Source organism: Lactuca saligna, chromosome 8, assembly GCF_052625555.1.
Source record: "Lactuca saligna cultivar CGN05327 chromosome 8, ASM5262555v1, whole genome shotgun sequence".
In the NCBI taxonomy this organism is placed as follows: Eukaryota; Viridiplantae; Streptophyta; class Magnoliopsida; order Asterales; family Asteraceae; genus Lactuca; species Lactuca saligna.
Genome location: NC_136424.1, coordinates 95,062,333 through 95,088,477, shown reverse-complemented (window position 1 = coordinate 95,088,477; position 26,145 = coordinate 95,062,333). Strand labels below are relative to the sequence as shown.

General features: G+C 36.5%; 1 long non-coding RNA gene and 1 pseudogene across 1 annotated transcript; both read left to right on the top strand.

Moving 5' to 3' along the window:
• The first annotated feature begins 443 nt into the window (after window positions 1-443).
• On the top strand, window positions 444-1,474 carry LOC145008868 (uncharacterized). Its single transcript, XR_013663681.1, has 3 exons — window positions 444-511; window positions 718-785; window positions 1,397-1,474. It is a non-coding gene; the product is annotated as an uncharacterized LOC145008868 (long non-coding RNA).
• Window positions 1,475-17,111: 15,637 nt separating this feature from the next.
• On the top strand, window positions 17,112-19,353 carry LOC145009922 (uncharacterized; annotated as a pseudogene).
• The last annotated feature ends 6,792 nt before the right edge of the window (window positions 19,354-26,145 follow it).

Below are 26,145 nucleotides of genomic sequence, written 5' to 3'. Positions count from 1 at the left end.
ACGGAGTTCTTATGAACGAGTTACAAATTATAATAGCATATTTACGCATTAAAATAAAGTATAAATCATGTATACGTACACATATAAATACATATGTATATATCATTAGAAAGGTATCGACGACGCGGTCATTATAAGACTAACGTTGAGTTCTTTTGACATTAGTTTAGTACAAATATTATTAAATCCATTTAAAATAGTATTATAGATGGGTGTTTAGTTGTTTATATAACTAAAAGGTCATTAAGTAATTATGGAGGGTAGTTTTTGAAAATTCAATTAGTATAAATAAGAGCCTTGGGCTCTCATATTTCTTGCATCACTCTCTTGATTCAAGAGTCTTTCTCTCGTTATCCCCCGAGCATTTCGGTCCCTCGTGATTCGACTTCTCTTTCTGTAGTTTAGTATAGTAAGGTGAGCGCTGAAGCGCTACACGAATCTTTCTTAGAAAGATTCAACAACGAAGTTCTGCCCCTGCAGAGCCCGACTCCTAGCTAAAACCCCCTTGTAAGTAAGTTATGCTTACCTTATTTTAATATAGCTTATATTTAAAATTAGTATTGTTATTATGAACTTAGAATAAATATTTGGGCTATTATTATGGGTTATATAAGTATTTTTTTTAATGCTTATATAATAATAATAATAATAATAATAGCTAGACTATTAATTAGTCTCGGCGAATAATAGACTAAACTCTAGTGGTAATAATACTAGGTTTCATCGAAGAAAATTCTATTTAAGAAGCGAAGCGCTGTCTGAGTTCGGAATCACCACCTTTTCAAGTAAGTGCATAGTTACTTTCAACTTACACATAGATATGAAGTATTTTATATAAATTACGTGCTATGTGTGCATATTATTTGAATACTTGCTATCTATGCTAGATGAACGTTGTTATACATGTTTTTAATGATTTAAACTGTATATGTATTTTATATCTACGAAAATGTTGGGGTAAAACATGGGTAGATGTAATAGGTGATGTGTGATAAAATGATGAGAGGCCTCGATGTTGATGTTGTTGATTTTGTCATCTAGCAGAGGATGGATGACGACCACGGACTCTTCTAGACAGTCCAGTGGAACACTAGCAGGCTCGCAACCTGTAGGTGTTTGTGAACGATGTGTTCACCGGTGTACTCCATCCCCCACATGGTTGCCTTTAGGACATTTATTGCTGAGGAACCCCCTTAGCAGTAGTGTCCATCCCGATGATGATCCTTAGGATAGGTCCCTTATGATAGGTGTTTAGGGACGTAAAGTGAGGATAACGGGAACGGGTAATTGGGTTATTGTTGATTGATGAAATTAATAAACTTATTTATTGTGGGTTGAAAACCCTATGTGCTCACCAGGCTCCCAAGCCTGACCCACTCAGTTTTATGTATTACAGGTAGTGGCGCATGAGCATAGGTGTGATGTTTTGGATGAGGGATTACGGATATAGGCCCGTAGATATGAAATAATGTAGTAAGGCTTATATTGTACTGTTTATGCTTTTGATTTGTACGAACATGACATCCCAAGTCTTTTAATGAAATACATTTCTATGGAAATGATTTTGATAAATCTTTATCATATTTTTGTTTTGGGACAAATTCCGCAACACTTTCATTTAAAATGTAACTCTGATTTTTTATAAACAAAGCATAAACAAACCGGTCTTTTCTGGCCGTGATTTTGGGGATGTCACATTTATACTGTTCCGGTTTTGGGGTATAACATTGGTGGAGTGTTCAGTCTCGGATTGTGCTCTCACTTTTGTGACTGGGATGCCGAGTCTCACAAAAAACGTGTGAATAACCATGCAAACCTGCTTGACAATCTCGAGGTCATTTATTATCTCACATTGATGTGCCAGTTAATAGCACACACTCCATTAACAACAACAATAATCTTCGAGTTATGCTATAATTTCAAATTTATAGTCCCACATTAGTGTGTCCGTTAACCATGCACGCTCCGGTATTGACTCATAAAGAAACGATGTGTGTTTTGTGGATTAACATAAAATTTCACATTTTTCCTAAAGTAACTAGAGTGGAATTTTAAAAAATGTTCTAGTACATTATAGATTTTACTTTTAATCTGATTATGTCCTATCGAACCCATTCAGCTAATGATCCTCCACCAGACAGGAGAGTGGTGGGTGAAAAGGACATCAATTCAATGGTCATTTTATAGGTTGTTTCGTTATACACTCTTTATAGTATGAATTTTTTAATGAGGCTTACTAACCATTCGACTGACTTTATATTATACATACAGTAATTAACGTTTAATTATATATATATATATATATATATATATATATATATATATATATATATATATATATATAGACACTTACACACACATACATATACGGTTTATTTTAAAACTTTTCAAAATACTAGGTTCAAATATTAATTATCTTAATAAAACATTTAATTAATCAATTTAAACCTATCATTGATTTATAATTATCTTTTAATTAGTCTTATAATTAAATTAATTATTAAATCCATAAGGATAAGTCCCAAATTGGATACTAAGATTACAGATTACAAGGTTCAATATTAAGATTTTAGAAAATTAAAATGATATTAACTTAAGTAATTATCCTAATCAATTTGAATTAAACAAGCAAAAGCAAATTCTCCGAATAGAAGCTCCCACGACGTGGTGTAGAGTTGCCCATGTCGTGGTAGATGAAAATAGCAGATGGGAAGATCCCCATGGCAGAGAGATGCCCACACTATGGAGCTGGACAGAATGATGATTCTATCAAACTCCAATCGGTTTTGTTCAAGTTCAACTAATGTACAATCATTGTTAGACACACCTAGCTGATACCACTGATGGGTTTTATAGGTTACAAAACTATGTGCTTGTAGAATTTCACATAACACTTAAGGGCACATGCAACCTAAAGGATCTATGTCATACACTTTGAATGCCACATACTATGAACAATATATTTTATATGAACCCTAATATAATAAAAATACAATACAAGAATTAGGGTACATACCTTTAGATTTATTATAACAAATAAGTTTTTGATCCTTTCCGTTGTGTCTTTAGAAAGCAAGCATCAAAAGTACGATGTCTCTACTGGCTCACACCTAAAACCTTAGAAACCTTAGAATGAATAGGAGAGATAGGGGAGGGGATATAAATTTCATTCCTAAGCTTTTAGGTAAAGGTATAAACGAAATTTGATGACCAATGGGGTCCTATTTATAGTTTAGGTGACTTGCAGGCAAAGCCAGATTTGAAGTAATTAAATAATGGATTTAATCTCAATTCAAATCATTTCCTTATTAGCATCAATGAGGCCTCTCAAAAATCTTGAAGAGCTCCCAAAACCTCCCACCCTTGGATGGATCTAGAATTGCCTTTTTTGTTCAACTATTGAACAATTACAATTCACCTCTTGCACATTTAACTAATTCCAATTAATCCTGAACTAATTCAAGATTAATTCTGATTAATAATTGATTAATTCTAATCAATTTCTTATTAATTTATTAACCATATAAACTAACAAATCAGTTATTTAACTATTGATTTCATATTAATTTATTAATCACATAATAAATTAACACGTCAACTATCTATTTCTAATTAATATATTAAATACGTAATATATTACAAATCATGAAGGTTTTCACCCAAATCATCCAATGTGTAACATCCTGACTCCCAGGTATAAATTTAAATTGTTTTATATTCATTTTGATAGGGCAACTTGATGAGTTGGAGACCCCAACTCGTCGAGTAGAGATTGAGATGGCTGCATGGACTTTAGAACCAACTCGACGAGTTGGAGGACCCGACTCAACAAGTTGGAGTTCAGTGTGAAAACCCTAATTTTTAGGGTTTGTACCCTATTTAAAGGACCTTAAGTCCTTTATCCAGCCTCCCTCATCAGCTTATCACCCTGTGACAAACCCTAATCGAGCTATCTTCCATTTTGAGAGTGTGCATGTAAGGCTAAGAGTGTGTATTTTGATGCATCACTTGAAGAAAATTGAAGAGTAAAGGGCTTAGAACAAGAAGGAGTATTTGGATCGGACATCCATTCAGTTGTAGCAGTCGTTTGAAGGTAAAAAGCCATTACCTTGATCACTTGTTTGTTAGATCTCTCCATTATAGATTTTACGACCATTTATAGCTTCTTGTTGAGTTATTATTGATTTTGAGCATGATTTAAAGCTAAGACTTTAGATCTGGACACTATTAGGCCCTTTAGGCTTAAAGACTCAAGCTTTATCAATCTTTGGCCAATCTTCATGTCTTAAACCCCTTGTTGAGCTTTGTTTTGGCAAAGTTAGCCCCTAAATGCCATGTATGGACGTAAAGCTTGCAACTTTACGTGGTATCTCAGCCTTAGAAGGCTAGATCTAGATTTTGGGGCCTTAGTCTCTTTTAAAAATGTATTAATGAGAGAAAGTACTGAAGGAACTCAACGAGTTGGTTAGGGTTTTCCCTGATATTCTGAACACTATACAAACTCGACGAGTTGGTGAGATAACTCGGTGAGTTGAGTCGAATTTTCCTGATTTTCTGAGATCAGAAGGAACTCAACGAGTTGGGTCAACATGGACGGTTGACTTGAGTGTTGACCTCTATTGACTTTTAGGGTTTGGTCAAGTTGTGGACTTTGGAGACCATGGAAGGGTAAAATGGTCTTTCACCATTTCTAAGAATTAGTAAAGGAGTTAGCTTAACATCTTTGGAGTTGTTATTATAGATTGTTAATTAGTGATGATTATGGCATATGTAGGGGGAGTTTAGACTGACAGTTGAGTACGAGACATACTTGCTTTACTTACAAGGCGAGTCTTCTCACTATACTTACCTGCGTGGTAATTACAATGCAACCGAAGGGTCTTATCTATGTTATTGACCGGAGGGTCTTATGTGATTCTAATGATTTATTGTATATTATTATGTCTTTGTGATTTATGTTGTATATTATCTTGTGCCTTATTGAGATAGGAACAGAGGGTCCAAACCAAGTTGTGAGACCGGAGGGTCTTCATTGAGATATATGAATGGAGGGTCCAACCCGAGATGTGAGACCGGAGGGTCTTCACTGAGGTACATAACCGGAGGGTCCTTATCGAGATATAGCCATGAGAGGCTAATTATTTATGTGTGGTATTCTGGGGAACTCACTAAGCTTTATGCATGTAGGATATTATGTGTTGCGTCATGGGCTTTTCTTTTGTATATTCGGGTGGGCATGTCCATCTGTGATTATAGATTAGGGTTATGCTATAAATAGTGCATGCATGTATGCCTTAGATTAGCTAGTTCTTGATTATCATTATTGCATTGTAACCCTAAACACCTCTACAGTTCAAGTTCTTCATCAAGCTCTTCTGGGGTGTTAATGTTTGATCATTCGACATTGCTTAAACCGTTCTCATGTTCTTTATAATGTTATTTATTGCTGTTCTGCTTAAATATATCAATCATTAAGGATTATTATTCCAACAATTGGTATCAGAGCATGTAACGCCCGCAGATCCGGGCTAGTCAATTTAGAGGCAATAGGGGTCGAAAACGACTTTTCTACAAAAAGATTATTTAGAATAAATAACCTTAACCAAGATGTAGAATATGTCACAAGGTTTCCGTACATATAAAGAACGCCGAAATCCGAGTTATAACGAAGAAGTTATGACCCGTCGAAGTTTCGCGTCGGAACCGGCACGGCGCCGGGAAGCGTAAAATAGTAAATTTATGATAGAGAGAGATTTATCCTTAGCGCTCTAAAAGAAAGTCGTAGAATATGTTAAACTAAGAACATCGATAAAAAGAACGCCCAAATCTGACTTCGTATGAAGAAGTTATGATTTTTCGAAGTTTCGGATTAGCGGTGTACAACCCGAAATTCGAATTTTAGATCGATTGATTTTTAGCTGACACAACCTAAACAAGAATCGAAGATCTCGGTATTAGTAGAGTAACGATAAAAATACAGACGAAAATGGACATCGGATAAAGAACTTATGAGATTTTAACGGACCAATCCTGTCCCGGCCTGTTAAAAATATAAATTTAAAAATAAAGTCAAAATTAGCCGACGGAGTCTAAACGAAAGTTGTAGAGTACGTCTCCACCTACGCGTGGATATAAAGAACGTCAAAAACGGAGTTCGTATGAACGACTTACAAATTATAATAGCATATTTACGTATTAAAATAAAGTATAAATCATGTATACATACATATATATATATATATATATATATATATATATATATATATATATATATATACACATATGTATATATCATTAGAAAGGTATCGAAGATGCGGTCATTATAAGACTAATGTTGAGTTCTTTCGACATTATTTTAGTACAAATATCATTAAATCCATTTAAAATAGTATTATAGAGGGGTGTTTAGTTGTTTATATAACTAAAAGGTCATTAAGTAATTATGGAGGGTAGTTTTTGAAAATTCAATTAGTATAAATAAGAGCCTTGGGTTCTCATATTTCTTGCACCATTCTCTTGATTCAAGAGTCTTTCTCTCCTTATCCCCCGAGCATTTCGGTCCCTCGTGATTCGACTTCTCTTTCTGTAGTTTTAGTATAGTAAGGTGAGCGCTGAAGCGCTGCACGAATCTTTCTTAGAAAGATTTAGCGACGAAGTTCTGCCCCTGCAGAGCCCGACTCCTAGCTAAAATCCCCTTGAAAGTAAGTTATGCTTACCCTATTTTAAATATAGTTTATATTTAAAATTAGTATTGTTATTATAAATTTATAATAAATATTTGAGCTATTATTATGACTTATATAAGTGTCGTTATAATATCTTTTTAACTACTCGCGGTACGAGGAATCTGGTTTAAAGGGCCACATAGGGTTGTTGGATTTCAGAAGTGCTATACGCCAAAATGGTCCTGCCCTCCGGTGTTTTATGTCTGGCCCCTGTCTGTACATAGTAGTTGGAAAGTATTGTTTAAACGCTTATATAATAATAATGATAAGACTAATAATTAGTGACGGTAATATTAGACTAAAATCTAGCGGTGATAATATTAGGTTTCGTCAAAGGAAATTATTTTAAAGTAAACGAAGCGTTGTCCGAGTACCGAGTCACCACCTTATCAAGTGAGTGCATAGTCCCTTTCATCTTACACATAGATATGAAGTATTTTAATATAAATTACGTGCTATGTGTGCATATTGTCTGAATACTTGCTGTCTATGCTGAGTGAAAGATTTTATACATGTTTTAAATGATTTAAACTTTATATGTATTTTATATCTACGAAAATGTTGGGGTAAAACATGGGTAGATATAATAGATGAAATATGAGTTGGATGATGAGTTGAGAGGTGATATAGACTATAAGGTGTGGGTGCGAGGTGTACGATGTGAGAAGCCTTTTTCCCAAACGTTGTCCCCGTCATTCAGCAGAGTATGGATGACAACCACGGAATATCCTAGATAGTCCAGTGGAACACCATCAGGCTCGTAACCTGTAGGTGTTGTGAACGATGTGTTCACCCGGTGTACTCTAAACCTTGGTGATCATGCAGACTTGATACCTAGACCCTGGCGATCATGCAGACTTGGTGCCAAAACCATGGCGACTATGCAGACTTAGTGCCTATTGTATAAATTCTGGCGACTATACAGACTTAGTGCCTAAACCCCGGTGACGATGGACTTCATGCCGATTCCTTAGGATGATCCTTAGGAATGTATGAACGAGGAATAGTTGATTCTTAGGGTAGATCCATAAGAATAAAGCAGATAATAGGGATGGGTAATTGGGTTGATTGTTTGATTGTTTGAAAATAATAATTATATTATTGTGGGTTGAAAACCCTATGTACTCACCAGGTTTCCAAACCTGACCCACTCAGTTTATTTATATCACAGGTGTTGATATGAAGTCACATTACACTGAGAGATTTAAAGAGATGTAGATCACTAGTGTAAATAAATGTAAGTTCTGTTTATGCTTATGTTTCTGTATTAACGATGACATCCCAAATGTTTTAAAATGAACAAAATACGTTTCTTCGAAAATGTTTTAAAAACGTATTTATCATGTTTTTCTGGGAACAAATTCCGCAACATTTTTATTAAAAGAAGTACTCTGATTTTTATAAAACATAAACAAAAATCAGTCTTTTCTGGCCGTGAAAATGGGGATCTCACAGTTGGTATCAGAGCATTAGTTTAAGCGAACTAGGAATATGGATTTATTTCTAGACTTAAACTTAGAATGCTAAGTGATGATTGTGAGGAGTGTGTTAAATAGATTTAGGTAATGCACCTGAATAGACACAAGCACTAGCTTAATTTAGGAATGATGCCTAAATTCCTTTTACGTGCTAAATGATGCTATAGTTTGATCGGATCTATGGTCTGTTGCCGACCGGATCTGGAAACCTTATGTGTTTAGGATTCTAAACGTATGAATACGATATTAGAACTAGCATATAAACGTTTCGGAGTGATAAGGATGATTTAAACATCAATCTTAAGTAAAGGTCTAGATTCACCTTATTCGGTGTATAGATCAAGATGGCAAGGAACCGTAGCGGAAACATGAATGCAAATGGGAACCGGAGCCAACCCACGGTGATTGAGCAAATACCGGTTGTGGTAACCGCTGCTGAGCCAATAACAATGGCCGGAGTGCAAGCGATGATCCAGGCGATGTTGGATCGTCAAATGGAGGAAACCAGACGTTTGCTCCAGCAAAATCGAGAAGAAGCAACCATACAGATCGAACAGCCCAAGTTGAACGAAGGGCAAACTGAGGAGGGAAACTACAGTGGGACTGTTGGTCAAGCCAACCCACCGATAGTTAGGCAAAACCACCAGGATGGAGGAAATGATGGACGTGGATGCAAATACAAGGATTTCATGGCGTCCAAACCACCGGGTCTATCTGGAAGCCCGACGCCGGTGGAAGTCATGAACTGGATCTCCGAGATGGAGACGATGTTTGAGAGTTGCGAGTGTAGCAACAGGCAAAAGACCGCTCTCGCGGTTCCTTTGTTGAAATCGGGAGTACTAAGCTGGTGGAAGCTACTAGCCGATTCGATGCCCAAAGGAGAAGCGAGCAAGATGTCATGGGAGGATTTTCTAGTGCAGTTAAAAATGCAGTACTGCTCTGAGCAGGATCTCTGGAGATCAACAACGAGTTTCAGAATCTAAAGAAGGGAAAGATGAGTGTCATCGAGTATGATGCAAGTTTTACAGAGAATATGAAGCTTGTTCCTTATCTAGTTCCAACTGAGCTCTCCAAGTTCAATAAGTTTGCCTATGGATTACCAGCAGACTTTGGACCAATGGTCAAGCAAGCAACCACTTTGAAAGGAGCCATCTGGGCAGCCAGGAATGTTGAGACCCAGATTAGGGAAAAAGGTCTGGAGAGAGCTGAAGTTGGCGAGAAAAGGAAACATGAAGGATCATCAAAATCCAACAAGGAAAAGAAATTCTCAAAGATTGAAGAAGGAGGAGGAGGTGAAACCAAGTGGTGCGAGAAGTGTAAAAAGAAGCACTTCGGGAAATGTAGCGAGGAGGTGACTTGCTACAAATGTGGGAAGACAGGGCATTACGCCAGCAAGTGTGCGTCCAACAAAAAGGTGTGTTATGGATGTAACAAGGAAGGGCATATTTCCAGGGACTGCCCGGGGAAAAATAAGGCAGCAAGACCAGAAACGCCACCGAGGCCAAGGGCATTCCACATGATCCTCGACGAAGCAGAAAACCGTGCAAGGAATCAATGATGAGGACTTCATATCCAAAGATCAAGTTATGCAGTAGCCATAGTGTCGTATGATGTAGCCTATTATAGGCATAGTCTAGGGTGAACTTGGACACCTATGTAATAGTTTCAAGAAATAATAAAACCTTCGTTTTGTTATCTGATGTGTTAAAATGTTATGTGATTTTCTTGTATGGTGACTTGGGAAACTGCGGGACAATACTTGGGACGAGTATGAGTAGGTGTGAATGGTAGTAGTGGCCTATACTACCAGAAGCACAGGACTCACACTTGGATCAGGGAAAGTCACAAGGTTACCAAGAAGCTAGTAACTGATTCTGTTTTTTTCAAGTATGTCATTACCATCGTTTCGATAATGAGTAAAAAGATTGTTAATTTCCGACCCTAGTGGTCGTACCGAATTGAGTCCGACTACGATGAGTATGTTGCGTGGTTCAAGGAACCAAGTTCGATGTAGTGTCCGACTTAAACCAAACAATTGAAATCAAAGCGATCAATAGAAGTATCGCGTTCGTTGTTAAAGAAGTTGGTAGCCAGAAACGCTACATGTTAAAGTGTGATTATATCACATTAGAACATGAAGGAATGCATAGTCTATTTTAGAATTTAACTCTAAGAGACCTAAGTCTACACTTGCATCACATGATGATAGGTCATAATTTGAAGTCTAGCGTGAGGTAGAGAGCAGGTGCACGATCGAGTACTGCTTACAGTCAATGACTCTAAGAGATAGACTTGAAGGAATATAGAAGTTATAATTATTACCTAGGATGAAGAGATGACGTATGGAGTCATTATACGAGCCCTGTTTCGTTGATGATTCTGGGACGTAATCATCCTAAGGGGGAGATAATTGTAACGCCCGCAGATCCGGGCTAGTCAATTTAGAGGCAATAGGGGTCGAAAACGACTTTTCTTCAAAAATATTATTTAGAATAAATAACCTTAACCAAGATGTAGAATATGTCACAAGGTTTCCGTACATATAAAGAATGCCGAAATCCGAGTTATAACGAAGAAGTTATGACCCGTCGAAGTTTCGCGTCGGAACCAGCACGACGTCGGGAAGCGTAAAATAGTAAATTTATGATAGAGAGAGATTTAGCCTTAGCGCTCTAAACGAAAGTCGTAGAATATGTTAAACTAAGAACATCGATAAAAAGAACGCCCAAATCTGACTTCGTATGAAGAAGTTATGATTTTTCGAAGTTTCGGATTAGCGGTGTACAACCCGAAATTCGAATTTTAGATCGATTGATTTTTAGCCGAAACAACCTAAACAAGAATAGAAGATCTCGTTATTAGTAGAGTAACGATAAAAATACAGACGAAAATGGACATCGGATAAAGAAGTTATGAGATTTTAACGGACCAATCCTGTCCCGGCCTGTTAAAAATATAACTTTAAAAATAAAGTCCAAATTAGCCGACGGAGTCTAACCGAAAGTTATAGAGTACGTCTCCACCTAAGCGTGGATATAAAGAACGTCAAAAACGGAGTTCGTATGAACGAGTTACAAATTATAATAGCATATTTACGTATTAAAATAAAGTATAAATCATGTATACATACATATATATACATATGTATATATCATTAGAAAGGTATCGAAGATGCGGTCATTATAAGACTAATGTTGAGTTCTTTCGACGTTAGTTTAGTACAAATATCATTAAATCCATTTAAAATAGTATTATAGAGGGGTGTTTAGTTGTTTATATAACTAAAAGGTCATTAAGTAATTATGGAGGGTAGTTTTTGAAAATTCAATTAGTATAAATAAGAGCCTTGGGTTCTCATATTTCTTGCACAATTCTCTTAATTCAAGAGTCTTTCTCTCCTTATCCCCCGAGCATTTCGGTCCCTCTTGATTCTACTTCTCATTCTGTACTTTTAGTATAGTAAGGTGAGCGCTGAAGCGCTGCACGAATCTTTCTTAGAAAGATTCAGCGACGAAGTTCTGCCCCTGCAGAGCCCGACTCCTAGCTAAAATCCCCTTGAAAGTAAGTTATGCTTACCCTATTTTAAATATAGTTTATATTTAAAAGTAGTATTGTTATTATAAATTTATAATAAATATTTGAGCTATTATTATGACTTATATAAGTGTCGTTATAATATCTTTTTAACTACTCGCGGTACGGGGAATCTAGTTTAAAGGGCCACATAGGGTTGTTGGATTTCAGAAGTGCTATACGCCAAAATGGTCCTGCCCTCCGGTGTTTTATGTCTGGCCCCTGTCTGTACATAGTAGTTGGAAAGTATTGTTTAAACGCTTATATAATAATAATAATAAGACTAATAATTAGTGACGGTAATATTAGACTAAAATCTAGCTGTGATAATATTAGGTTTCATCAAAGGAAATTATTTTAAAGTAAACGAAGCGTTGTCCGAGTACCGAGTCACCACCTTCTCAGGTGAGTGCATAGTCCCTTTCATCTTACACATAGATATGAAGTTTTTTAATATAAATTACGTGCTATGTGTGCATATTGTCTGAATACTTGCTGTCTATGCTGAGTGAAAGATTTTATGCATGTTTTAAATGATTTAAACTATATATGTATTTTATATCTACGAAAATGTTGGGGTAAAACATGGGTATATATAATAGATGAAATATGAGTTGGATGATGAGTTGAGAGGTGATACAGACTATAAGGTGTGGGTGAGAGGTGTACGATGTGAGAAGCCTTTTTCCCAAACGATGTCCCCGTCATTCAGCAGAGTGTGGATGACAACCACGTACTATCCTAGATGGTCCAGTGGAACACCATCAGGCTCGTAACCTGTAGGTATTGTGAACGACGTGTTCACCCGGTGTACTCTAAACCTTGGTGATCATGCAGACTTGATACCTAGACCCTGGCGATCATGTAGACTTGGTGCCAAAACCTTGGCGACTACGCAAACTTAGTGCCTATTGTATAAATTCTGGCGACTATACAGACTTAGTGCCTAAACCCCGGTGACGATGGACTTCATGCCGATTCCTTAGGATGATCCTTAGGAATGTATGAACGAGGAATAGTTGATTCTTAGGGTAGATCCTTAAGAATAAAGCAGATAATAGGGATGGGTAATTGGGTTGATTGTTTGATTGTGTGAAAATAATAATTATATTATTGTGGGTTGAAAACCCTATGTACTCACTAGGTTTCCAAACCTGACCCACTCAGTTTATTTATATCACAGGTGTTGATATGAAGTCACATTACACTGACAGATTTAAAGAGATGTAGATCACTAGTGTAAATAAATGTAAGTTCTGTTTATGCTTATGTTTCTATATTAACGATGACATCCCAAATGTTTTAAAATGAACAAAATACGTTTCTTCGAAAATGTTTTAAAAACGTATTTATCATGTTTTTCTTGGAACAAATTCCGCAACATTTTTATTAAAAGAAGTACTCTGATTTTTATAAAGCATAAACAAAAATCGGTCTTTTCTGGCCGTGAAAATGGGGATGTCACAGAGCAGGAGACTGTGTTACTCATACGCGTTCCTTCTGTGTGAAGAATTCTTTAGGGTTTCCTCTTTTATTAACTATATTAAGATAGTCTTCTTCTTGTTGACGATATTTTTATAGTGTTTGATAAAACCCTAATCTAAAGTTTACGAGTCTGATTCTAGCAGATCCGAGAAATAAGTTCATCATGTCACACAACGATTCTCAATCCAATCGCATTAACATCTAAAATAGCATTGGATCCACTACAAGGGTTCCCATTCTCTACACTGAAGATTACGAAGTGTGGGCACATCACTTTGAAGATTATGTGGTTGGATCTGAAGATAATGGCTATTTTATCTGGGAAGCTATCACGATCGGTCTGTTAATTCATTCTGGAACGAACAGGACAGTGAAGACTCAAAAAGAGTATAATCAGCTTTTGTTGTAGGTAGAAAAGATACCACAAGACGAAAAAGATAAACTGATGTGTAATCTCAAAGCCTTGAGGATGATCCAATTTGCCCTACAAGCCAATACCTTCCGTTTGGTTACTTCATGCACTACCGCAAAAGAGATATGGGACAGACTGAAAGAAATGTATTTAACTGACGAGGATCTTGTGCATTCAATCTAAACCCTATTGCTCTCTGAGTTTGGAGATTTTGCACAAAAATCTAAAGAGACACTACTTCAAACGTTTGATCGTTACAATCATCTGCTAAGCAAGATGATGAAGCATGGAATTAAAAGGAAGGAGATCAAACAGAAAGTGACGTTCTTAAATGGGTTGAGACCTGAGTGGATGGCAGTGGTCTCAACAGTAAAGGCTCATGAACAATTTAAATAATATTCACTGGCGAAACTGATGGGTATCCTAAAATCACATGAAAGCACGGTAACTAAAGAAGCGAAGGTTGTGTCAGGTGTAGATTCTTTGGCTCTTGTTTCGAAGAGCAAAAGTGTTGCTGAAGACGAAGAAGAATCTGACATGTCAGAATGTGATCTAGCCAATGAGGAGTATGCATTGATGGTGACAAACCCAAAGAAGTTTGCTCGAAAGAAGTCTCCAGCCAATAAGAACCGAAACTTGCAAGGAAGCTATAGCTCAGAGAAGGTAAAAGAAGAGACGAAGAAAAACTCTCAGAAAGAAGATGAGAAGAAAGAAAGCAAGCTTATGGGAGACTCAGGGTATGATTGCAATTACTGTCATGGCAAGAACCACTTTTCCAAGGATTTTATGCTAAGAAAGATGGTTGAGAAAAATGAAGGTGAAGATGATGAAGCTTATTACCTGCGAAAGTTGGAAGAGATAAACTAAAAGAAGGAAACGATTAGTTGAATGAATGCCTTGATCGTGCAGGAGAATGTGGTCGATGATGAGTTCGGTGGTGTTGAAGTCTGGTCAACCGACTCTGAGGATGAAGAAGTGAGAAAGCCTTCACATTGCAGAGCATATGTGGCTAGAGAGGGAGTCAGTAGTTCAGCTGGGAAGTGCCTGATGGTGTCTGCAGGAATACCAACCAAAGGTGAGCATAAGGAGCTGAATCTGAATGGGGACAAGTGTTTTGCAGCCAAGCCCGTGAGTGAAAGGATCAACGATTGTGATCGATTGATCAAAAAGGTACAATCCATCCTTGAATCACTAAAAGTTCTTGTCATTAATTATGAAGAAGAATTAAATTAACTAAAATTTAAATTTTCTAACTTAAGTGGTAGTCTCAGGCAAACACGACTAGAGAATTCTAACCTAGCTGACCAACTCAGCAGGGAGTCGTCCAAGAGTGAGGAAAAGAGAGCATGGATACAAATGAAGGAGTAGGAGTTAGTTAGGGCTAGTGATGAGATTATATATTTACAACGAGACAATTTAAAGTTTTTGAAACAACGAAATGTTTTTTGTTTGATTGCAAAACACTTATATACTAATATAACTCAGCTACACCTAGATTGTGAAATAGGGGAAAAGATTCATAAGATGATTTTACCCTTCCTTGAATTTAAGGAGGATGAAGTCATTGCTGAGTGTGAATTGATATTGTCCTCAGATGAGATTTCTGTCACTTACAAATATGTATTGTACAAGATTGAGACCTTTGTTGACTCCAAGGAGCATAAAAGTATGCTTAAAAATCTGTTGGATAAAAATGATAGGTTGAAAATAAAGTCAGAAACCATTCAAACATTAGATTCAACTAATAACAAATTAAGTCCAGAACATAAAATAGATGTAGAAAATGCATCTGAATTTGATGAAGAGAGTGAGATGAGTGAAATCTCAGTGGAAGCTGTAGTCGATTGTTTTGAGTTCTTAAATAGCGAAACTGAGACTGAAAATCCCCTTATATCTGAAAACTCGGTTGAATATGCTCGCCTGTCAAAGGACAAGTCAAAGAAACTGAAAAAGAAAGCAATGGTGTACCAAAAGGTTCAAACGGTGCCAAATCAGGTTTATGTTGTTAAAGGTGTCATAGTAAAACAAACAGTAGAACTGAAAATCTTGGTTGACAAAGACAATGATGACGGATGTGACGACTACTTCTAGGCTGCCCCTATTGATAATGTAGACGAAACTGTCGGCTTATCAGAGCGAATATCGTGGAGGTTAAGGGGAAGGTACATTATCGAACCCATTAACAAACCTTCAAGCTTTGACAAACCAAGCACAAGTGGAACCAAAGAGATACCGAAAGAATCAAAGAAAGAATCCAATGTATCTTCCAAGACAACCGAAGCTAAAAAGGAGAAGCTGAAGTCAAGCTTCAACATTCACAAATCTCAAAAGCAGTTGGTTGAACAAAAACGGGAAAGAAACCAGAGATACATGAAAAATCTAAATGAGCAAAAACGGTTTTGGAAGTCTCAAAACCCTAACCACGTTCCTACCAAGAAAGAAACAAATGTCAAAGGAAATGACAAGTTAAAGAACAACCAACAGTCCAGATTCGGTCCAAACTCTTACTATTCAAGGAACCAAAAGCCCAGTTTCAATCTCCATTCATCTCATAACCGAATTTCATGTTTCGGTTCCACCACCAAGCTTGAGAACCGAAAGTCTGATTTCAGTCATATTCCAAGTCAAGAAAAGCCTCATTCAACGAAGGACGTTAAAGGAAAGGGAAAGAGTGATTCGAACTCTAACATCAATAATACGAAAAAGTCAGCTAACCCTAAAACTCAAAAGAACATTACAAAACCTTCTAACAATATGCCATCTGAAACACCACAATTCAAACAAGACAAAAATAAAATCAAGGAGTATACCATTAAAAGAAAAGATTAAAAAACTTTAATAAAAAGAACTTATTTGGTTGATCTTTCTGTTGCTATTCCTTTTTCTATAAAAGACTTACCAAAGCCCAAGAGACTTTGGGTTCCTAAATCTGGTTAAATTTGCAGGTTATAAGTGATGAGCAGTTCGATAATGAATGGTCCCTAGACAGTGGTTGCTCACGTCACATGACAGGAAGGAAGGAAGAGCTAAGGGAGTTTCGGTCCCCTAAGGATGGCGGATGTGTAAAGTATGGCAACAAGTCTTATGACACTATCAAATGATATGGGATGATAAGCAACAGAGGGTTCACAATTCGAAGAGTGGCATATGTGGAAGGATTGCAACACAAACTCATAAGTGTATCTCAATTGGTTGTGGGAACAGGACTGAAAGTCTCATTTGATGATGAGGGTTTAGAAATTATTTAAAAGCAATCCAAAAGAGTTTTGTTAAAGTCTGAATGAAAGGAAGAGATGTACACTTTGAATCTCAGTCCAATTAGAGGAAAACCAGCAATTTGCCTATTGTCTAAAGCTAATTTAGATGAAAGCTGGTTATGGTACCGATGGATATCGCACCTGAACTTCAAAGATATTAATAAGTTAGTGCTTGGTGATCATGTTCGAGGCCTCCCTTTTCTGAAATTTGATAAGGAACACCTGTGTGCAGCATGTGAGATGGGCAAACAAAGCCGAAAGAGCCATCCTACACGTATCAATACCAAGATGTTTGAATCTCTTAAACTTCTGCATATTGATTTATGTTGACCTTCGGCTATGAAAGCATCAGTGGTAGTAAGGTCATACTTGTCATACTAGATGATTTTTCACGTTTCACCTGGGTTTACTTTCTTAAACAGAAATCAGAAGCGACTCCCAAGTTGAAGGTGTTTATCAAGCAAGTAGAACTGCAATTGCGAAAGGTGGTAAGGAACATTAGAAGCGATAATGGGCGTGAGTTCAAAACTAAAGAGTTTGAAGACTTTCTGGCCGAAAAGGGAGTATCTCATAGCTTCTATGCTCCCTATACTCCACAACAAAATGGAATTGTTGAAAGACGAAATCATTCCTTATGTGAGGCAGCCAGAACCATGCTGAGTTTCGCTTCTCTTCCATTATACTTCTGGGCTAATGTTGTTGCTACTGCTTGTTATACTCAAAACCAATCCTTAATCAATAACATATTCTCAATCACTTTGTATGAGATTCTGAACAATCAAAAGCCCAACGTTAAGTTTTTCCACGTGTTCGGTTCCAGGTTTTTCATTTTCAACTCTAAAGAGAACCGAAACAAGTTCGACGTTAAAGCTGATGAGGGAATCTTCCTTGGTTATTCACTCACCTCAAAGGCTTACATGGTTTTGAATAAACACTCCAAACGTATTGAAGAAACCTATCACGTAACCTTTAATGATAACTACATGAAGAAAGCTCAAGCAAGCGAAAGTGCCATGGGGGAAATATTTTCTGAATCAGGAAAAGTCTCGGTTCCTATTTCTAATTTGTTTGAAGATTATATAAGGCTATTTGATGAACCAGAAAAGGATATACACTCGGAGGTGAATGCAGCAGACAACAAAATCGACCATCTGAAAAAGATTATCGAAGAAGCTACGAAAGATATGGCAAAGGATCCTTCTAAACCAAATGATGATCAACCCTCTATTAACCCTCCAAATAACAGCTCGGTATTCGAGGGGAGGGTTCTTCTGTGTCTCATACAACCAAGGGGGAGAATCCAACTCTAACCGAGGAGGAGAATCCAATTCCAACCGAGAAGGAGGATCCTGAACCTGACAAGGAACACACTTCACCATTTGAGGGGGAGAATGAAAATTCAAATGACGAAGATGATCGATCAGAATTTGAAGAAGAGGTAAATGCAGAGTTGGATCCTGTTTATGACCCGATCTACCCTCCTCTAAAAAAGTGGACTAAAGATCATCCCAAAACACAAATAATAGGAGAATCATCTGAGCGATTTCTCACATGCTCTCAACTAAAAGCGAAACAACTACCTTATTCTCTAATGTTGAATTATGCATTTTAATTCGTTTGTATCCAAAATCAAACCAAAAACGGTTAATGTTGCACTTGATTATGCTGATTGGGTACAAGCAATGCAAGATGAACTTCATGAGTTCGAATGTAATCGAGTTTGGAGGCTGATTCCCACTCCAAAGGATGCTTTTGTGGTTGGATTAAAATGCGTATTCAGAAACAAGTTAGATAAAGAGGGCAATGTAATTCGCAATAAGGCTCAGCTGGTGGTGAAAGGATATTGTCAGCAAGAATGGATAGATTATGAGGAGACCTTCGCTCCCATAGCAAGGTTGGAATCAGTTAGAATCTTCCTGGCATACACTGCACATAAAAACTTTGAAGTTTTCCAGATGGATGTGAAATGTGCTTTCTTAAATGGAGAACTAGAAGAAATTGTGTATGTTGAGCAACCACTTGGGTTCGTGAACGAGAAATTCCCTGATCACTACTATATATTGGATAAAGATGTATATGGTTTTAAGCAAGCACCAAGGGCCTGGTATGAAATGTTAACTTGCTTTCTTAAAATGTCAAAATTTAAGCAAGGGTCGGTTGACCCAACCTTCTTCCGAAAGAAAGAAGGCGAACATCTAATGATAGTTCAGATTTATGTTGATGATATCATCTTTGGCCACACGAATCCTAGCTTAACAGCTTAATTCAGGAAGTTGATGGAGACTAAATTTGAAATGAGCGTGATGGGTCCTATTAACTTTTTCCTTGGTTTGAATATAAGACAGGGACCAGAAGGCATATTTATTAACCAGGAAGCCTGCACGAAGAATTTGCTAGCAAAGTTCGGGATGATGGGTGATTAAAAGAGTGAAGGTTCCTATGGCTTTTGGCATGAAGCTAACGTCATCTCTGGAGAAACCTGCTGTTGATGTAACACTCTATCTTGAAATGATAGGATCTCTTATGTATCTAATGGCCGATAGACCAGACATTATATATTTCTATCTGTTATTGTGCCAGGTTTCAAGCAAATCCAAGAGATCCTCACATGGTAGCTGTAGAAAACATTTTTCGTTATCTGAAGCAAACCTCGTGTCTCAGTCTTTGGTATCTTGCTAGATCCGGATACTTTTTCAACCCTTTTTAGACGCCGATCTTGGAGGATGCGGTCTGGACCGAAAGAGCACAACTGGTTGATGCCAATTCCTTGATGGTAAACTTGTTAGCTGGCAGTCCAAGAAGCAAACATGTGTGTCTCTTTCAACAGCCGAAGCTTAGTATATTGCTACTGCCTCATGTACCTCACAAGTAATCTGGATACAAAGCCAACTAACAGACTATGGACTAAATATGAAGAAAATACCTCTTTATTGTGACTCTGAGAGTGCAATTAGAATATGTCACAATCCAATGCAACACTCAAAGACAAAGCATACTGCACTAAAGCCTTACCTGAAGCAAGCTTCAACAAAATTTTACAAGGTTTGGGAATGATGGAAGCAGAGTCGGTACCGAATCCTCAAACCAATTTCTAAAAATTAAGACAAGCAAAATCGAGCAAACGCTCGGTCTATTTCGGTTCTTGATTTTTCGGGAACCAAAATGAACTGAACGCTCGGTCTATTTCTGCTCCATAATTTTCGGGAATCGAAATGAACCAATCGCTCGGTCTATTTCGGCTCTGGAATTTTAAGGAACATAAATGAACCGATCGCTCGGCTTATTTCGCTTCATTTCTTTAAGATTTGTTTTCGGTTGTATACTTTGTAAACTTTCTTTTATCTATTTTATTTGCTTTATTTTCTCTTTCTTTTTATTTCAAGATTTTCTAAAGATTATTTCCTTTTTCATTCCTGTTTATTTTTCTGTTTTTATTAATTTTTCAGAAAAATCAAAAATCCAAAAATATTTTTTTATTATTTTTATTTTATTTTTTTATTATTATTTCAAAATTACAAAAAGTTTTTTTTGTTTGTTTTTTTTTTGTTTGTGTTGTTTGCTTGTTTCTGTTTATTATATTTATTAGGTATCACGTATTTCATTACTACATAATTTGGAGCTAGGGCAGGTATGACATCTTTATTTTGAACTAGTTAATTGTCCCTAGAAGCATGCTGCTGCATGTCGACCGAAGCCTTGAAGACTATGATTGAAGCCTTAATGAACCGATTATACCTATCGTTTCTTCCCATTCAGGCTGCTAAACTTACTCTAGTCCTGAGCTACCTTACTCGTCTCAAACGAGTTAGGAGTTTTCTGCTTTGTCACTTTTATATAGCAGAGGTACTTTCGACTCTTTAACCCCCTTGTTCTAAATTCTCCATCAAATTTCCTTTCATCAACGTAACCCTTGAGACTCTCAGAAATAACCACTGAGGTTTATGGTTACACAATATCTGTGTTTATGATATTAGATGCGTACACCACGTGCTAAGTGAAACCCAAAATCCAACACCTATAACGAATTGACGGTGAATTTTAACATTCAAGATCTCACTTGTTACCTAAAAGAAGTCTCAATTTTTTGAGTGATCTTTATGAAATTATCTACAACCACGACATTTTTTCCCAAAAGATCCAGTTTAGTTTTTGTTTTTGAGACTTATATGACACTTCCTGTCACCTCATAATATATCAAACCTATTTGTTCAACAGACCACATCGGTCTCACAAGTACTTCGACCAACTTTCGGTCTTAAGTAAAGTATCGAAGATCAGTTGAATGTTAGCCACCCACTAGAGCCTATGTATGAAAAGAAGCCTTTCAATGTTTCTTAACAGACATGTGATCGTATCCTAACGAGAAACCAGACAAGCACTTCAAGTCTCTCTTGAATTTGAAGGAAGAGATTAGTGTTCGGGATCAGTTGCTTCATGTATTATTTGACATCACTCACATCCTATACACATATTGCTTTATTACTTTTTCTTTGGCACACTCATGCACAAAATTCTTCATGATTTTCCAAAATTCTAGTACGTAACGCATATGAGTTGTTTTTGGCTCTAACAGTTAAACAGATTTAACAGAGCAATGGGGTAGTCGAACGGATAAGAAGTTGAAACGTGTTTATGGATAAGTTCAAAATTGGGCGAGTGAATTTGAAACGGATCCTAACACCACGCCTGATGATGTCTATCTGGGGAAACCAAGCTGTCAAATCCCTATTTTCCAGGTGCTTTTTCAGAGATCGTCTCATTATCACAAAAAGATTCTTTCTCTCTCCTGGCAATCGTATATAAAGGATTTGCAACACCATTGTACCTTCTTACTTTCCTCAAAACTCTCTCAAATATAACAGGTGATCATTCCACTGTTCATCTTCTTCACAACAACAATGGTGGACTCTTCATCTTTTCAAGATCAGACGGCTTCATCGTCCTTGCTCGTGAACAAACCTAATCAGAACATGATCATTCAAATGACTCCATTGTTGTATGATTCATACATGCTTCAAGTTGTCGAATGTCTCAAATACTCCCCTCTGTTAATCGCTCTCACACAAGTGGAATTTGTTCCCATGTCATTGGTGTCTCAAGTCTACTCTACTGCGTCCTATGACAAGAACAAGGAGAGGATTTACTTCCAAAAATTTAATCACAAGGCATCGATTTCAAAAGTCCGTTTCTGTTCCTTGTTGGGGCTCGTTGTTGATGCTTCAATCATATCTCCGGATTTCATTACTACAACCCAGCTGTTCTCCATGTTCTATGAAATGGGTTAACTAAGGTGCTTACCACTTTCACCAAATTCAAGAAATCTTGTTTACCTCCACAATGGAATGGGCTGCTCACTATTCTTCACAAGGGATTAGTTGAACGGGTAGGAGGATTTGATGGTTCAAACAAGTGTTTTATGACCATTATGTATGGTCTCTACCATGGAATCAACTTAGATTATGGTTCCTCAATCTGGTCTCAGCTGGTGCAGAGTTTGAACTCCTCGACAAAGCATTCCGAAATCTCATGTGGTCGTTTTTGGACTATTGTCACTCTAAGGGCAATCAATTCTCTTCAAATTCCAGTCATGAAGAATGTCCTGCTTTCTTTAGTAGCATCTTTTCATACAAAGAAGATAATTGTGGCTGATCTAACAAGGTTTCCTCACAATGGATCAATTCATGAAAGTATGTACAGATGTGTTTCTCAGGACAGTAAGGTGCTTGCTGATTATCGTCTACTTCCTCCCAAGGTTCCACGACAATTGACTCCTGAAATGCAAGCTGCTCTGGATGATGTTGAGAAGCCAAAGAAAAGAGGAAAGAAAGTTGGTCCGAAGAAGGAAGAAACATAAGGTCCCTCTTTAAGCCTGTGAAGTCCAAGAAACGAAAGGTTGTAAAAGGTGATTCTTTAACTCCAAAGAAAGCTAAAAAGATGGCTCGTAGACCGAAGTGTGTTTACTAAGAACTAGTGGGAGGATAATGATATTCCTAATCTTGTATGAATTAGACATACTTAATCATTTGAAATAATATTCCGACTATGCAAGATCATTTTCACTTTGACTCGGAAAGTATCTCTAAAATGAAAGACTTAGGAATGACAAGATACATTCTTGGAATGTAAAATCTATAGAAATAGATAAATATGAATGTTAAAAGTTTTAAGTTCTTTTTCATGAATTAACAATATCTTGAAAGACATCAAGATAAGATTCCTTTGGAGGATTCTTGGCATTGTCACATGACACCTTTATGAGTCTGTCTCAAAAGGACCTAGCACACGGGTTTGAGCTAGATGAAATGATTTACATTCTGTTTTCTTGGCAAATAAATCTATCATTTATGTCATATCATGCGATACAAATTGAATACATTGTTAAGTCATTGGATGACTATAAGAACACTCTAAGAGTACTTGTAAGAGCCCATTTAGAGGATCGGCTAGGTGCAGAAGAAAAGGATCTTGTGATTTATCAATTAACAAAAATATGAATAACAAAATAGATGAGTAATCTAATGATTATAATAGAAAGAGAGGTTACAACTTTGAAGAACACTTCGGTGGGAGAGATCCCAACCGAGAGTTTCTCTCGAACCAAAACAAAAGACTGCCTTTTAGGTGCACACTTAATAAAATGACCATCCCTCTATATTTATAGAGAGAGATACCTGATAAAAAATAATGGGTGATAAAATAACCTAAGGGTCCATTTGATAGTGAGCTGACTGGGTCCGGGTCAGTAATTTTTGCTAACTCGGTCCACTCAGCCCGTTTGATAAATCCCAAATTTTACTGATTCGGTTGGCATAGGTGACCCAAGGTGCTTACTTGGTCCGCTTGTAACATATGGCTGACTGGAAAAAAAGACCACACTGCCCTCTTCTAGCCTTTTCTTCCCTCGGGAGCTAAAAGAAAAACATGCAACAAGAAAACAAGACTCCTTCACTCCAGCTCCCCATCCCCATTGATGCAGCGTGTTCAACATTTGCCTCCTACAAGATTGACGCTTCAGTCCGACATTCGCCTTCTCCGACCAGAGTGGCTTCAACAGAGGTAAGCAGCATCTATTTAGTCCTTTTTTTAACCACTTGATCATTCTTCCCTTTTTATGTATAATGTATGAAATCAGAATTTGTTGCCTAAATTAGTTATGAAGCCTCCTACAAGATTGACGCTTCAATCCAACATTCGCCTTCTCCGGCTAGAGTTGCTTCAATGGAGGTAAGCAGCATTTGTTTAGTCTTTTTTAACCACTTGATCGATTGTTCATTCTTCCCTTTGTGTATAATGTATGAAATCAAAATTTGTTGCTTAAATTAGTTATAAAAATCTTTAATCATAATTCGTGCTTGTTCTAATGTTAAGAAATCATAAATTATTGAAATCGGAATTCGAAAGTTAGATTTTGCTAGAATGAAATCGGAATTTGGAAGTTGGAGTTTTGTATGAATGAAATTATTGAAACAAAATTATGGAAAAAAGCCCCTTTTGGTTGGGAGAAAAAATGAGTGCAGTTTCTTCTATCGACAGAGATGACGACCCATCCTTATATCATGTTGGTTTGTGATTCAAGCACCAAGCTAATTCTAAATGGGTTTTTGAGGTCAGACTGTACAGGTTGGTAATTTTAACTTAATTTCAAATTCTATATAGGTGTAACTTCAAATTCATGATATATTCTTCCTCGTGTATGGTTAGAACAAGTTTTATGGTCACTTCGAGTTTCAATTTGTAAATGCTGGATCAGAAACCATGATTGAATCCGATTTAGATATAAATTTTGACTCTAATATATAATTTTTAAAGGAGGAGATACATTTCAAACTAACAAGTGTATAACTGATAAAGGTGATTTTCTATTCATTTATAACACAGTAGGATTAGGGAACTTCCATTATTGATTTAACAATCTTCTAGAGGGATATTACTATGTTGACCTTCATTTTGTTGAAATGATAATCACATTTGGTCCTAAAGGGATGAGAGTATTAAATGTATTCTTGCAGGATGAAAATGAAACTTCAATAATCAATACCCTTTTCCTAAACTTGAATCTCAACAATTCATTAGAAAATATTTCAATTATAAATTTTTATTTTCCTTTTTTTAACAGGTTCTCTCAAATTTTGACATCATTGGTTGACTTACGAGTTTCTGTTAAGAACAATTGAGCAATAGTAATTTTATAATTATTTTATTTACCATAATAAACAACATAAGGATAGTATGGTCATTTTTCTTCATTCATCACAGTCAGTCGAAGAAACAATCAAGCAGAATAAACTTAGTCAGATGTGGACTCGGTCGGAATTTCTAACCAAGTCATTTTCTAACCCAGTCAGGTTTAACCCAGTCACCAATGATCATACGACCCCTAACTTATCACTCATAATTTGTACAACATTTCCATGCTCCAACAGTACTTAATAAGAACTAAGGGAATGTATACGAGATAATTAGTTTAGAATAAAATCTTAATGTAAAGAACTACATATGATTTTGGTTCTAAATAAATATAGATAATTATGAATTATAATTAGATTATGACTTCATTGTGGAATGAAGAGTGAGTTTAGTTGGAATGAGCTCCAAACAAAACATAACGACACAATCTACTACAAAATAAGAATACACAACTTTTAAAGTTGAAGTCAGATATGGTTGGATGAATGAGTTCATTGAAAAGCTATGTTGATTTATGCCTTTCAAGGATCACATAGGAATCTTTGTGACTTCGAGAGTTCACTTAATCAAGCTAAGAGACTCTATGTCACGAAATTACACCATTCATATTCTCCAAGATATTTAACTATACCTAGAGTAAAATTCAAATATAGAGATGATAGTATTCGCGAAATTCACACAAATTAATTAGTTGAATCCATTAATAAAGTTTTTCCTTTTAAGCTAAGTATGTGTGGCCACACTTCATCCACAAGACTTTATTATTCTAGAAATGGGATTTTGATTTGGATTTAGTATTTGGATATTGAAACATTGTAACAACAACTACTATATAGTGTTTTGATATATTGGGATATGATCATCACATTAATATTTGTTTAGTTCTATATTAACATGTTTAATCCATGAATAATATTATTATTCTAAATGTTCATAGTTGGTTGTAATTATAGGAGCAACTACGAAGTAAGACTAATATGAATTGGATTAGTTAACTCTCACTAGATGAAAGTAGGAAAGTGATTGTA